Source organism: Nerophis ophidion, linkage group LG15, assembly GCF_033978795.1.
Source record: "Nerophis ophidion isolate RoL-2023_Sa linkage group LG15, RoL_Noph_v1.0, whole genome shotgun sequence".
In the NCBI taxonomy this organism is placed as follows: domain Eukaryota; kingdom Metazoa; phylum Chordata; class Actinopteri; order Syngnathiformes; family Syngnathidae; genus Nerophis; species Nerophis ophidion.
The window spans coordinates 44,464,311-44,477,143 of record NC_084625.1 but is presented as its reverse complement, the minus strand read 5'-3'; the positions used below and the strand labels follow the sequence as shown (position 1 = coordinate 44,477,143).

The following is a 12,833-nucleotide window of genomic DNA, read 5'->3' as shown; positions in this document are numbered from 1 at the left end:
TATTTTTTTTATACTTGAATATATTATGTTCACATTGCTTAGGTTCGTGGTTGTTACCTTGATTTTAGCTGTTGTCAATTTGATAATTGTTTTGTTTATATCAGGGGTGTCAAACGTACAGGTTTTATCCGCCCCTCGAGATGAGTATGCAAAATATAAAAAATGAGCCGAAATTTTTTAATTAAAAAAAAACAGCCGTTCTAAATATGTCCACTAGATGTAGCTATAGCAATTTTTTGTATCTCTGTAGACCAGGGGTAGGGAACCTGTGGCTCTAGAGCAAGTTGTGGCTCTTTTGATGACTGCATCTGGCTCTCAGATAAATCTTAGCTGACATTGCTTAACACGGTATGTAGTTAATAATCCCGCTGGAAATCAAAGTGTTAAAAATAACGTTCAAAATATAAAACATTCTAATGCATTTTAATCAATCCATCCATCTGTTTTCTACCGCACCTGTTCAAGGTTGCGGGTGCTCAGCCGATCCCAGCTGTCCTTCGGGGTACAGGATGGTCGCATTAATGGTAAGAAGTATTTGCTTTATTCTTGGTTAGCTTCAAAATACCAATCTTATTAAAAATAATAAGAGACTTATTGTACTCTAAAAATGGTGGTTTTACTTAAGAATACAGGCATTTAGTTGTATTCAGTGTTAAAAAATATTATATGGCTCTAACGGGAATACATTTTACAATATTTGGCTTTCATGGCTCTCTCAGCCAAAAAGGTTCCCGACCCCTGCTGTAGATGCTACATATGTAAAAAAAATAAAAATAATAACTACATGATGTAAGTGCACCAGTCGAGGAAAATGAGCAAACTACATAAATAACATCCTGTAATTTGAGTTTGATATTATTTTTTTCATCCTGATAGATTGAAAATTAACACCAATGATTTGACTGATGAACATAGTCACATAATTTATTCAGAAAGTATAAATAACGATTAGAGATGTCAGATATTATCGGCCGATAAATGCTTTAAAATGTAATATAGGAAATTATCGGTATCAGTTTCAAAAAGTAAAATATATTACTTTTTAAAACGCGCTGTGTACACGGGCATAGGATGTTGTACAGAGCGCCAATAAACCTTAAAAGCACCGCATCTGCGTGACGGCCCAGTCAAACAATATTTACATTTTTCACACACACACAAGTGAATGCAAGGCATAGTTGGTCAACAGCCATACAGGTCGGACTGAGGGTGGTCGTATAAACAACTTTAACACTGTTACAAATATGCGCCACACTGTAAACCCACACCAAACAAGACTGACAAACACATTTCGGACAAACACATTTCAACAGAACAAATACCCAGAACCCCTTGCAGCATTAACTCTTCACGGACAATACAATATACACGCGCGGATTATCGGATATTGGCATAAAAGCCATTATCGAACATCCCTAATAACGACAAATAATATAGAATACTAACCACAACATGTAAAGTGTAAAAAACAAAACAAAACATGATATGTAAATTTTCAGAATGTGCTCGTTCTATTTCTAAACAAAGAAAACAATCTGACGTCTTTATTTTTAAGTCATCGTGCTGTGAATTTTCCCAGTTTGACACCCCTGGTTCATATTATAATTAATGTAATATTCGAATGATGAAAAGTGCGGAAAAACAGGAAGTGCTTTAAGTTTAATGGCTTTGTAAAAACACCTGAGACAAAGTCCAAGTTAAATGCGTTCTTCATGGTTTTTTGGAAACTGCCGTTTTTTTCCCCCTCAGAATTTTCAACTAACATGAGGTGTTTTGCAAAGCATATTTGTAATGTGTACATTTTCGGGATGTGCTTCTTCTATTTTGACCAAAGTAAGACAAAGAAAATCTGAAGTTGTCTTTAATTTGAAGTTATCATGCCATGATTTTACCAGCCGGGCCCTGAGCTAAAATGAGTTTGACACCCCTGTTCTGTATCAAAAAAAGTCATTTTACATGAATAAATCTGTACTCGATAACATGTAGTTTAATATGAGAATGTTTAGCCTTAGTAACATGTGTCCAATAACACTTTATGACAAAGAATTACAAGACTAAAGTCTTTATATTACAAGAATAATGTTATTTTGATTGTGCTCAGATTACAATGTATTGTGTTACAATACTGCTATATTGCAATAGTGTGTTTCTGTGACTCTAGTTAGTGTCCATATGTCACTGCTATTATAAGCTACTAGTTAGTAGGACTAGACCTAGACTAGTTATTGTTGTTACATTGATCACTGCCCAGTAAACATGTTGTATAGTGTCATCTATGGCAAAAATACGGTCTATTTTGTGTCAACATTCACATTGATAATAAATTGAAATGAAAGCAGACTGACTTTTAACTATCACTTTGTTTCAAGTACAAGGGTTGCCATGCCGACCAAAACAATACTCAGTCCATCCGTTTTCTACCGCTTGTCCCTTTTGAGGTCACGGGGGGGGGGGGTGCTGGAGCCTATCTCAGCTGCATTCGGGGGGAAGGCGGGCTACACCGCAGGGCCACCAACACAATACTTTACAAATTAATGTATTTCCATATTTAAACATTTATTTACTTATTAGTTACTTAAGATACCAATCAAAACAATATGTCCGACCCACTCGACATCCATTGCATCTGGTCTACCCTCGAGGGGGGCGGGGGGGGTAACCCACATCTGTGGTCCTCTCCAAGGTTTCTCATAGTCGTTCACATTGACATCCCACTGGGTTGTGAGTTTTTCCTTGCCCTTATGTGGGCTCTGAGCCTAGGATGTTGTGGCTTGTGCAGCCCTTTGAGACACTTGTGATTAAGGGCTATATAAATAAACATTGATTGATTGATTGATACCAGCTGTTGTCAGCAGGTTTTATGATATCAAAAGGGCGAAAGCTAATTAAAATCGACACATGAAAAATGTAAAGAAATTTGTATTACTAGCACCGTCTTGAAAGACGTCATCAAACCGGGACTAATTAGCAAATCAAATCAATGAACGCATTTAGCGGGCAAAACCTTGGACGAAAACAAAGCTCACTTCTCCCGGTGATGCAACCTTAAAAAACAGAAGGATGTCTTTTAGTTTTTTTGTCCAAAAAGGACACCTTAAAGTGCATGCCGTGTTCTGTTCAATTAAGTTTGCTTCAAAATGTAATTTTCGGAGCTGCAATACCTGCCGTGGCCACTTAGAGGCGACATGAACCAATAAAACTGTAGACAAACTTTATTGAGCTACAAGGGAAATTGTTCCACACAGTAGCTCATTTACAAAGAATAATAAAGTTAAAGTACCCATGATGAAATTATTCTCTGCATTTACCCATCATCACCCTTTCTCACCTCCTGGGAGGTGAGGGGAGCGGTGAGCAGAAGCGTTGGCCGCGCCCAGGAATTATTTTTGGTGTTTTATCCCCCAATTCCAACCCTTGATGCTGAGTGCCAAGCAGGGAGGTAACGGGTCCCATTCTTATATCAGGGTTTGAACTCATGACCTACCGATCTCTGGGCGGACATTGTAACCACTAGGCTACTGAGCAGGTTGCACACAAGGGCACAAAACGAGGGTGAAAACAAAAGGTATAAAATAGAATAAAAATGTACCATAGTAGCAATATAACATATGTAATATTTATGTTATACATACAGTATAATATGTAAATACCATATACTGATATATTTATATATGAGAAAATGATGGCGCTGGTAATACAAATGTTTCACATTTTACAACTTGTAGTCGTGACAAAGCAGCAATCTTTTCACTAAATAAGGCTTTTAAGTACTATTTTAAATTACAACTATGTATACATTTTTACGTTATGATAGACAATGAGCAATATTATTTCAACAGGTGTGTAAGTATAAAAAACAACCATCTTGCACAGACGTCTTGATCTGGTCGTGAAAAGCGTTCCTAACATTGACATAATTAAGCAACCTTATGATATACAAGTCAGAAAAATGTTGGCATGTACTGTAAATACCACTTGAAACAGATATGCTCTACAGTCACGCTCATGCGCAACAGAGGATTCATTGTAAATTATATATATATATATTTTTTTTTATGTTATGAAAGTTCTTAATTTACCGGTCGATCTACGTTCCTATCCTCACCTCTGGTTATGACAAGATTACAAGTACAAGTGGCCGAATAGGGTTTCCTCCGCCGGGTGGTGGGTCTCTCCCTTAGAGATCGGGTGAAAATCTCTGTCATTCGGGGGGAGCTCAGAGTAGAGACGCTGCTGCTCCACATCGAGAGGAGCCAGTCGAGGTGGTTCTGGAATTTGTTTAGAGCACTTCCGACCGGTATGAGACCACGGGAAAGACCCAGGACAAGGTGGTGAGACACTATGTCCCCCAGCTCGCCTGAGAACGCCTCGGGATCCCCCGGGAAGAGCTGAGTCAAGTGACTGGGGAGAAGGAAGTCTGGGCTTTTCTGCTTAGACCTGACTTCGGATAAGCGGAAGAAGATGGACGGTCATGATCATTAAAAACGGGAAACTATAAGAGTAATTGTGTGGTATCCACTCCTCTTACAGAATCCTTTATCAGGAAGTGGTTGGGACTGCCAAGATGCCTGTCTGATGTAGGCCTTTTCTGCAAAAAAATGTGGCAAGTGCCACTGCGATCCATCAGCTTAGGATACAAACAGGACAAGGCTTAAAAGGTGCTGCGGTTCAGAGATTCCACTGACCAGCTGATGAGACCAGCTAGATCCCAGGTTAGAACAGAAAGAAGTGGAAAGCCCAGGAAGCAGGCTATAAAGCACAGTGAAGTCGTCAGCCGAGTCCAGGAAGGTCGAGCAAGCTTTGGGAGGATTGAGACTCCCCGCTTCTGGTCTAAAGCCCCCAAGAAGGAACGTAGAGCCATTGACGTGTCAGAAGTAACAAGGACAGAGCAAGAATGCCGCAATATCAAAGCTGGATGTCAAGGGAAGGCGTCACAGGAAGGATAAGAAACTTTATTCATCCCACAATGCGGAAATGATGGAGTTTCAGAAGCAAGAGGAAAACAAGATAAAAAGCATCAAAGACAAAGGATAATAAAATACATTAAAGAGCACATTGCAGATGCAACCAGCTGCCACTTCAGCAGCGCCATTTCTACGAAACTACAACGTGAAACACAACAAAAAAACAAAAATGAGCACCAAGTAATACGATTGCACCATGTGTAAACAAAGAAAACAAAAGCACCATTTCAAAACCTACTTACTATACACCGCAGTGGCTCGACACTAGTGCTCCACACCATCATCTGCCTGGGTGTGAAGGCAGCAGCAAGGCCAGAGGCAGAAACGGACCCAACAAAGTAACCAAGGGAGATGACTCTGTCATAGGCTGCCCTTTAGCCCCTGGCCAATGTCCAGACTGTGCGGATGAGCCGTGGATCCGTCCAGGAGGACGACAGTCACTCTCTGAAGCTCATAGTTCCCGACGCTCAACGCTACCTTCGTCTTCAGCTCCTCCGGTCTCTCCACGCGAAGAAAAAGGGCCCCGAACCAAAAAGCAATAAAACAGGTAAACATCAAGAACACAAAAGGAGGATACACTAGAGCAGGGGTAGGGAACCTATGGCTCTAGAGCCAGATGTGGCTCTTTTGATGACTGCATCTGGCTCTCAAGATAAATCTTAACTGACATTGCTTAACACGATAAGTAATGAATAATTCATCCAACGCCCTTGACGCGAATCCCTTAGGGGTGATGGACAACTGGGCAGTGTTTGAAGAGCTGCAGCCCGCCATCGTAGCCCCCCACTCCCTCCCCTCTGTTGCAAGTCTGGAGATGTATGTTGTGATACGTATATATGCTTTGCTCTGGAGTTTTTTTTTTTTCCCCATAGCTGTTCTGTGACCCTAAAAACTGTTTGTTTGTCTAATCAAATCAATCAGTCAATCAACAAAGTTGTCTTGTACTTGGGCAATAACAATACTTACCTACCTACATAATTATGCTGGTAATCACAGTGTCAAAATATCCGCTTTCTACCGCACCTGTTCAAGAAGTCGCATTCATGATAAGAAGTATTTGATTTATTAATGGTTAGCTTCAGAATAACAATGTTCTTAAAAAGAATAAGAGACCTACAATACTCTAAAAATGTTGGTCTTACTAAAAAAATGCAGGCATTTAGTTACATTCATTGTTAAAAACTATTATATGGCTCTCATGGAAATACATTTTAAAATATTTGGCTTTCATGGCTCTCTCAGCCAAAAAGGTTCCCGACCCCTGCACTAGAGCGCAGAGCTCCTGCAGCCACTACAGGAGCCTCATCCAAGAAAGAATGAGAACTAAAACATATGTAGAAGACCCCCGCAAGCCAGGCTGAGTTTTCTGATTAGATCCACATACAACTCCTCACCTTGTCCCTGAAACCTTCACCAGTGGTTTGGCACTGAAGAGGCCTGTCCCTTCTGTAATGCCATCAATGTGAGTCCCAAAGCCGCTATCAGGTCACCCAGCAGGCACAAGACGTTGATAAATCATTGATAACACATACATGTCCTTTTAAAACTGACTTCTAAACAACTTGCTAAATAGTTGAATCTGTAAACTGAGACAACATTGATGTCTAACGTTGGATCCACGTCGTTGGTTGGGAAATTACCAATATTCAACGGTCAAATCAACGTCACAACCTGACATTTAGTAAACGTTAAAAAGTATGTTTTAAAGTTATATTTGTGTTTTAGAACATTGGTTGGGAATCGACCAAAAATTCAATGGCCGAATCCACGTCAGAGCCCAACATTGTTGCCAAAAAGCATGTTGTTCCAACGTTAGGTTTGAGTTGCTCATGGTCAGGACTTAATTGAACAAATCCTCAACGTTGTTTTAATGTCTTGTGCCTGCTGAGTAGGAAATTGGCAGGGTCATGCGGACAGGAGGCCAACAGCAGACCTCCTGTTACAGCAAAACCAAGCGCCGGAGAGAACACCGGCACAACCCACCAAAGAGAGACTAACCCGGCAGTGAGTGGTCGATGGCAATACCCCAGGGAGATTAAAAAAACATAAATACGGCCAGACCTGCTTATGTGGTCAGTCATGCAAAACCATCCTGCTGGTGGAACTCACTGGCCCATGGGAGCAGGGTATGGAGACAGCAAAGTTGAAGGGGGGTGTTGGGGCTTTGCCGAGTCCTCAACCATCCGTCTACTCCGCGACATTGGCTGCCAAGGTGCAACATAGCGAAAAGCCTTTTAAAGAACTGGCCGGGGAGGAAGAGAAGATGGATGTCTTGCTGTGGCCAAGGAGGAAGCAGAGGAGTTGGGAGTTGAAGAACACATAGGGCAGAGATTGTCAAACTGTGGTGCGTGTACCGGAATGAGAATCAGCACCTCCAGGTCCGAGTCCATGGTTCTCGCCCAGAAAAGGGTGGAATGCCATCTCCGGGTTGGGGAGGAGACCCTGCCCCAAGTGGAGGAGTTCAAGTACCTAGGAGTCTTGTTCACGAGTGGGGGAAGAGTGGATCGTGAGATCGACAGGCGGATTGGTGCGGCGTCTTCAGTAATGCGGACGTTGTACCGATCCGTTGTGGTGAAGAAGGAGCTGAGCCGTAAGGCAAAGCTCTCAATTTACCGGTCGATCTACGTTCCTATCCTCACCTATGGTCATGAGCTTTGGGTCATGACCGAAAGGATAAGATCACGGGTACAAGCGGCCGAAATTAGTTTCCTCCGCCGGGTGGCGGGGCTCTCCCTTAGAGATAGGGTGAGAAGCTCTGCCATCCGGGAGGAACTCAAAGTAAAGCCGCTGCTCCTTCACATCGAGAGGAGCCAGATGAGGTGGTTCGGGCATCTGGTCAGGATGCCACCCGAACGCCTCCCTAGGGAGGTGTTTAGGGCACGTCCAACCAGTAGGAGGCCACGGGGAAGACCCAGGACACGTTGGGAAGACTATGTCTCCCGGCTGGCCTGGGAACGCCTCGGGATCCCCCGGGAAGAGCTAGACGAAGTGGCTGGGGAGAGGGAAGTCTGGGTTTCCCTGCTTAGGCTGTTGCCCCCGCGACCCGACCTCGGATAAGCGGAAGAAGATGGATGGATGGATGGTGCGTGTACCATTAATGCGGGGGTCAGCAACCCGCGGCTCTTTAGCACCGCCAAAGTGGCTCCCTGGACCTCTTTCAGAGATGTGTGAAAATGAAAAAAGATGAAGAATAAATAAATGTTTTGTTTTAATATATTTTCTGTAGGAGAACAAACATGACACATACCTTCCTAATTCTTACAAATCCTAGTGTTTGTTATACATGCTTCACTGATGAGAGTATTTGGCAAGCACCGTTTTGTCCTGCTAATATCAACTATCCTTGAACTCATAGTTTGTATGCATGTACAACTTTTTCCAATGCTGCCACAGAAAGTCATGTTTTATGCCACTCCTTCTTTGTCTAATTTTGTCCACCAAACGTTTTATGCTGTGCGTGAATGCACAAAGGTGCTCTTTGTTGATGTTATTGATTGGCTGTAGTGCTAAGCAGACATATTTGGTCAATCCATGACTGCAAGTTAATCGATGCTAACACGCTATTTAGGCTAGCTGTATGTACATATTGCATCATTATGCCTCGTTTGTAGATATATTTGAGCTCATTTAATTTCCTTTACTTATGTCCTCTGTGTATTTAAATTACATTTGCGTGTCTCATGACACTATCTGTATGTAACATTGGCTGCATTTCCCCTAGTTCTTTGTGTGCCATGTTGTTCCAGACCACAGCAAAGATTGTAATAGATCCATTAGAAGAAGACAGCCTGCCCTTTCCTTAATCTTGGACACACACATAATATACCTTTTGGCCATTCAAAGCCAGTCATTTCCAGAAGTTATCTCATCCTGTGAGAAGCCTCCATTTTACTAATGTAAAAATGTGTAGAATAAATATTACATTTTAACATTTTTGTTAATGAGGATTTGCGTCAGGCTTTGATAGTAGGCTAATATAGACACTTGCGTCATGTGTTGCCTTCATTATAACACTTATATAAGGTTTTTATTTGTTTGCGGCTCCAAACAAGATTTTTATTTTTGGTCCAATATGGCTATTTTAACATTTTGGGTTGCCAACCCCCACACTCGTGGTACGCAGAAGAATTACTTGATTAAATGTACCAATATTCAAGCACAGATTTAAAATGTGTGAATTGTTACAGTAGCCACAAATATTAAAATATCCATCCATCCATCCATTTTCTGCCGCTTATTCCCGTTCGGGGTCGCGGGGGGCGCTGGCGCCTATCTCAGCTACAATCGGGCGGAAGGCGGGGTACACCCTGGACAAGTCGCCACCTCATCGCAGGGCCAACACAGATAGACAGACAACATTCACACTCACATTCACACACTAGGGCCAATTTTAGTGTTGCCAATCAACCTATCCCCAGGTGCATGTCTTTGGAATATACTTGTTCAATAAAACCTCAACCTTGTTTTTAATGAATACTTAGCTCTACTATGCTACTGTTTTATTGTTGGCCATTATGGCCGTATTTGGAGAGCCAAGTGTTTTCTGAGTTGGTAGTTGGTGAAAAAAGTTTGAGAACCACTGACCTCGGGTGTCAGCCGGGTTGCCAGGGAGAGATCCGCGCCATTCTTCCCCTACTGGGAGTTTGTTTGATGGATTGATTGATTTAAACTTGTATTAGTAGATTGCACAGTACAGCACATATTCTCTACAATTGACCACTAAATGGTAACACGCAAATAAGTTTTTCACCTTAAGTCGGGGTCCACGTTAGTCAATTCATGGTACAAATGTATACTATCAACATAATACAGTCATTACACAGGTTAATCATCATTGAATTATTTACATTATTTACAATCCGGGGGGTGGGATGAGCAGCTTCAGTCATCAACAATTGCATCAACAGAGAATTGGACATTGAAACAGTGTAGGTCTTACAGTAGAATATGTACAGCCAGCAGAGAACATAATGAGTTCAGATAGCATAAGAGCAAGTAAATACATTACAAGTACATTTGATTATTTACATTAGGTTATTTATAATCCGGGGAGATGGGATGTGAATGGAGGAGGGTATTAGTAAGGGGTTGAAGTTGCCTGGAGGTGTTGTTTTAGAGCGGTTTTGAAAGAATATAGAGATGCACTTACTTTTACACCTGTTGGGAGTGCATTCCACATTGATGTGGCATAAAACGAGAATGAGTTAAGACCTTTGTTAGATCGGAATCTGGGTTTAACGTGGTTTTTGGAGCTCCCCCTGGTGTCGTGGTTATGCCGGTCATTTACCTTAAGGAAGTAGTTTGACATGTACTTTGGTATCAGGGAGGTGTAGCGGATTTTATAGACTAGGCTCAGTGCAAGTTGTTTGACTCTGTCCTCCACCCTGAGCCAGCCCACTTTGGAGAAGTGGGTTGGAGTGAGTTGTGATCTGGGGTGGAGGTCTAAAAGTAACCGGACTAGCTTATTCTGGGATGTTTGGAGTCTAGATTTGAGGGTTTTGGAGGTGCTGGGGTACCGGGAGGTGCAAATGTAATCGAAAAAGGGTTGAATGAGAGTTCCCGCTATAATCTTCAAGGTGATTTGATTGATTGATTTAAACTTTTATTAGTAGATTGCACAGTACAGTACATATTCCATACAATTGACCACTAAATGCTAACACCCGAATACGTTTTTCAACTTGTTTAAGTCTGGGGTCCACGTTAATCAATTCATGGTAACATGAGATGTACTGGGGTTAAAGGAGTAAAACGTCAATGACCGGCGAATGACCCAATTGGTCCCACAGAGGTGTTCAGGGGAAAACAAAGGCAACAAGGTGTCAGGTAGACCGGCTTCTCCCATCCTAGTAACATCCGTTGTGTCTGTGAGGAAGACACTTCAGCCTTGCTCCTGATGGGTCGTGGTTAACGCCTTGCATGGCATCAGGCCATCAGTGTGTGTGTGTGTGTGTGTGTGTGTGTGTGTGTGTGTGTGTGTGTGTGTGTGTGTGTGTGCGCTTTGGCGCCGATCCTGTCCCGAAGCACCCACGTGGGACTTTCAATCTGATAAATCTTGCTGTCGTTATTTTTGTGGCGAGGTTGGTCTGCTTTGCATAATTGATAAGCCATAAATCGTATAGTCGATAATTAACAAAGCCTAACCATAATTTCATTGTGCGCATTATTGAATCAATGACAAAATTATCTCAGATTAGAATGCACTGTACACGAGGGAATGAAGGGACTACTTACTTAACAGTCATACATGTCACACGAAGGGTGTCAGTATAAACAAGTGCCATATAGTCAAACCACACCAAACAAAAACGACAAACACATTTTAGAATACATTTTTTTGCACCGCAACGCAACATAAACACCATAGAACAAATTACCAGAATTCCCTGCAGAACCAACTCTTCCAGGACGCTACAGTATAAATAAATGCCATTGGTGCATGGGTCTACACCTAACATCCACTGTAATGATACCAAGTACAATAGTGTATTGAGTGGATACTACTATGTATACATCAATATTTTTTTAATATCACAATCTTCTTTCTGTTTTTGTTTTATTTATAGGAAGTTTATAAACTCAGGAAATATGTACCTGGATACATGAAGACTTTGAATATGACCAATGTATGATCCTGTAACTACTTGGTATCACATTGATACCCAAATTTGTGATATCATCCAAAACTAATGTAAAGTATCAAACAACAGAAGAATAAGTGATTATTACATTTTAACAGAAGTGTCGATAGGACATGTTGAAACAGAAAATAACCAGATATTAACAGTAAATGAACAAGGTGATTAAAAATCAATTTTTACAGCTTGTCCTTTATAAAGTTGACAAAATAATAGAATGATAAATGACACAATATGTTACTGCATATGTCAGCAGCTAAATTAGGAGCCTTTGTTTATTTACAAGTTGTCTTGTATGTTCACTATTTTATTTAAGGACACAATTGCAATAAGAAACATATGTTTAATGTTAAAATAAAGCCATTTGTTGTGGTTCCCTTTATTTAGAAAAATACCGAAAAGTACAAAAAAATTTTTGGTACTGGTACCAAAATATTTGGTATCGGGACAACACTAACACACACACACCGAGCACCCACTGGCAAAAATGTAGATTGGCGCCTTGTGTGTGAACGGATGAATGTGGAAATAGTGTCAAAGCACTTTGAGTACCATTTACCATCAACCTGTATTTTTTTTTTAGGTATACATAGGTTTCCTGGAAATCACTGGTGGGTTGACAAAAACAAATATGGCACAACTTAACTATTTAAAGGCCTACTGAAACCCACTACTACCGACCACGCAGTCTGATAGTTTATATATCAATGATGAAATATTAACATTGCAACACATGCCAATACGGCCTTTTTAGTTTACTAAATTGCCATTCTAAATCCTGTTGAAAACGTCGCGGAATGATGACACTTATGTTGACGCGTGCTTGTGCGGTTATTGGTTGGAGCGGACATTTCCGCCCAGCACCACTCACGGCTAATATTCGTCTGCTTTAATCGCATAATTACACATTATTTTGGACATCTGTGTTGCTGAATCTTTTGCAATTTGTTCAATTAATAATGGAGAGTATAAAGAACAATGCTGTTGGTGGAAAGCGGTGGATTGCAGCTGCCTTTAGCAACCGAAACACAGCCGGTGTTTCTTTGTTTGTTGTGAAGCTTTAACACAGAGCGGTCAAGCGAACATGTTTCTCTACCACATGTCAACCAATTGTGATATTAAGTCGGCTCTTACCGGAGACTTGAGTGGATTATGCGACCTCCTCCTGCAGCTGTCAAAAAGGCAGCTGTGATCTTGGCTCCTCCATTGGCTTCTCTCAGAGTCACTGGCG

At 41.4% G+C, this 12,833-nt stretch overlaps 1 protein-coding gene across 2 annotated transcripts in view; it reads left to right on the top strand.

Annotated features, from left to right (window-relative positions):
• The window catches only part of ptprn2 (protein tyrosine phosphatase receptor type N2), a 437,308-nt gene extending 434,968 nt beyond the window's left edge, over positions 1-2,340 (top strand). For both annotated transcript variants that reach the window (XM_061922231.1, XM_061922232.1), the window contains exon 22: positions 1-2,340. This exon is cut by the window's left edge and continues 695 nt beyond it. The gene's annotated coding sequence lies outside the window, so the exon portion shown is untranslated.
• Positions 2,341-12,833: the final 10,493 nt, after the last annotated feature.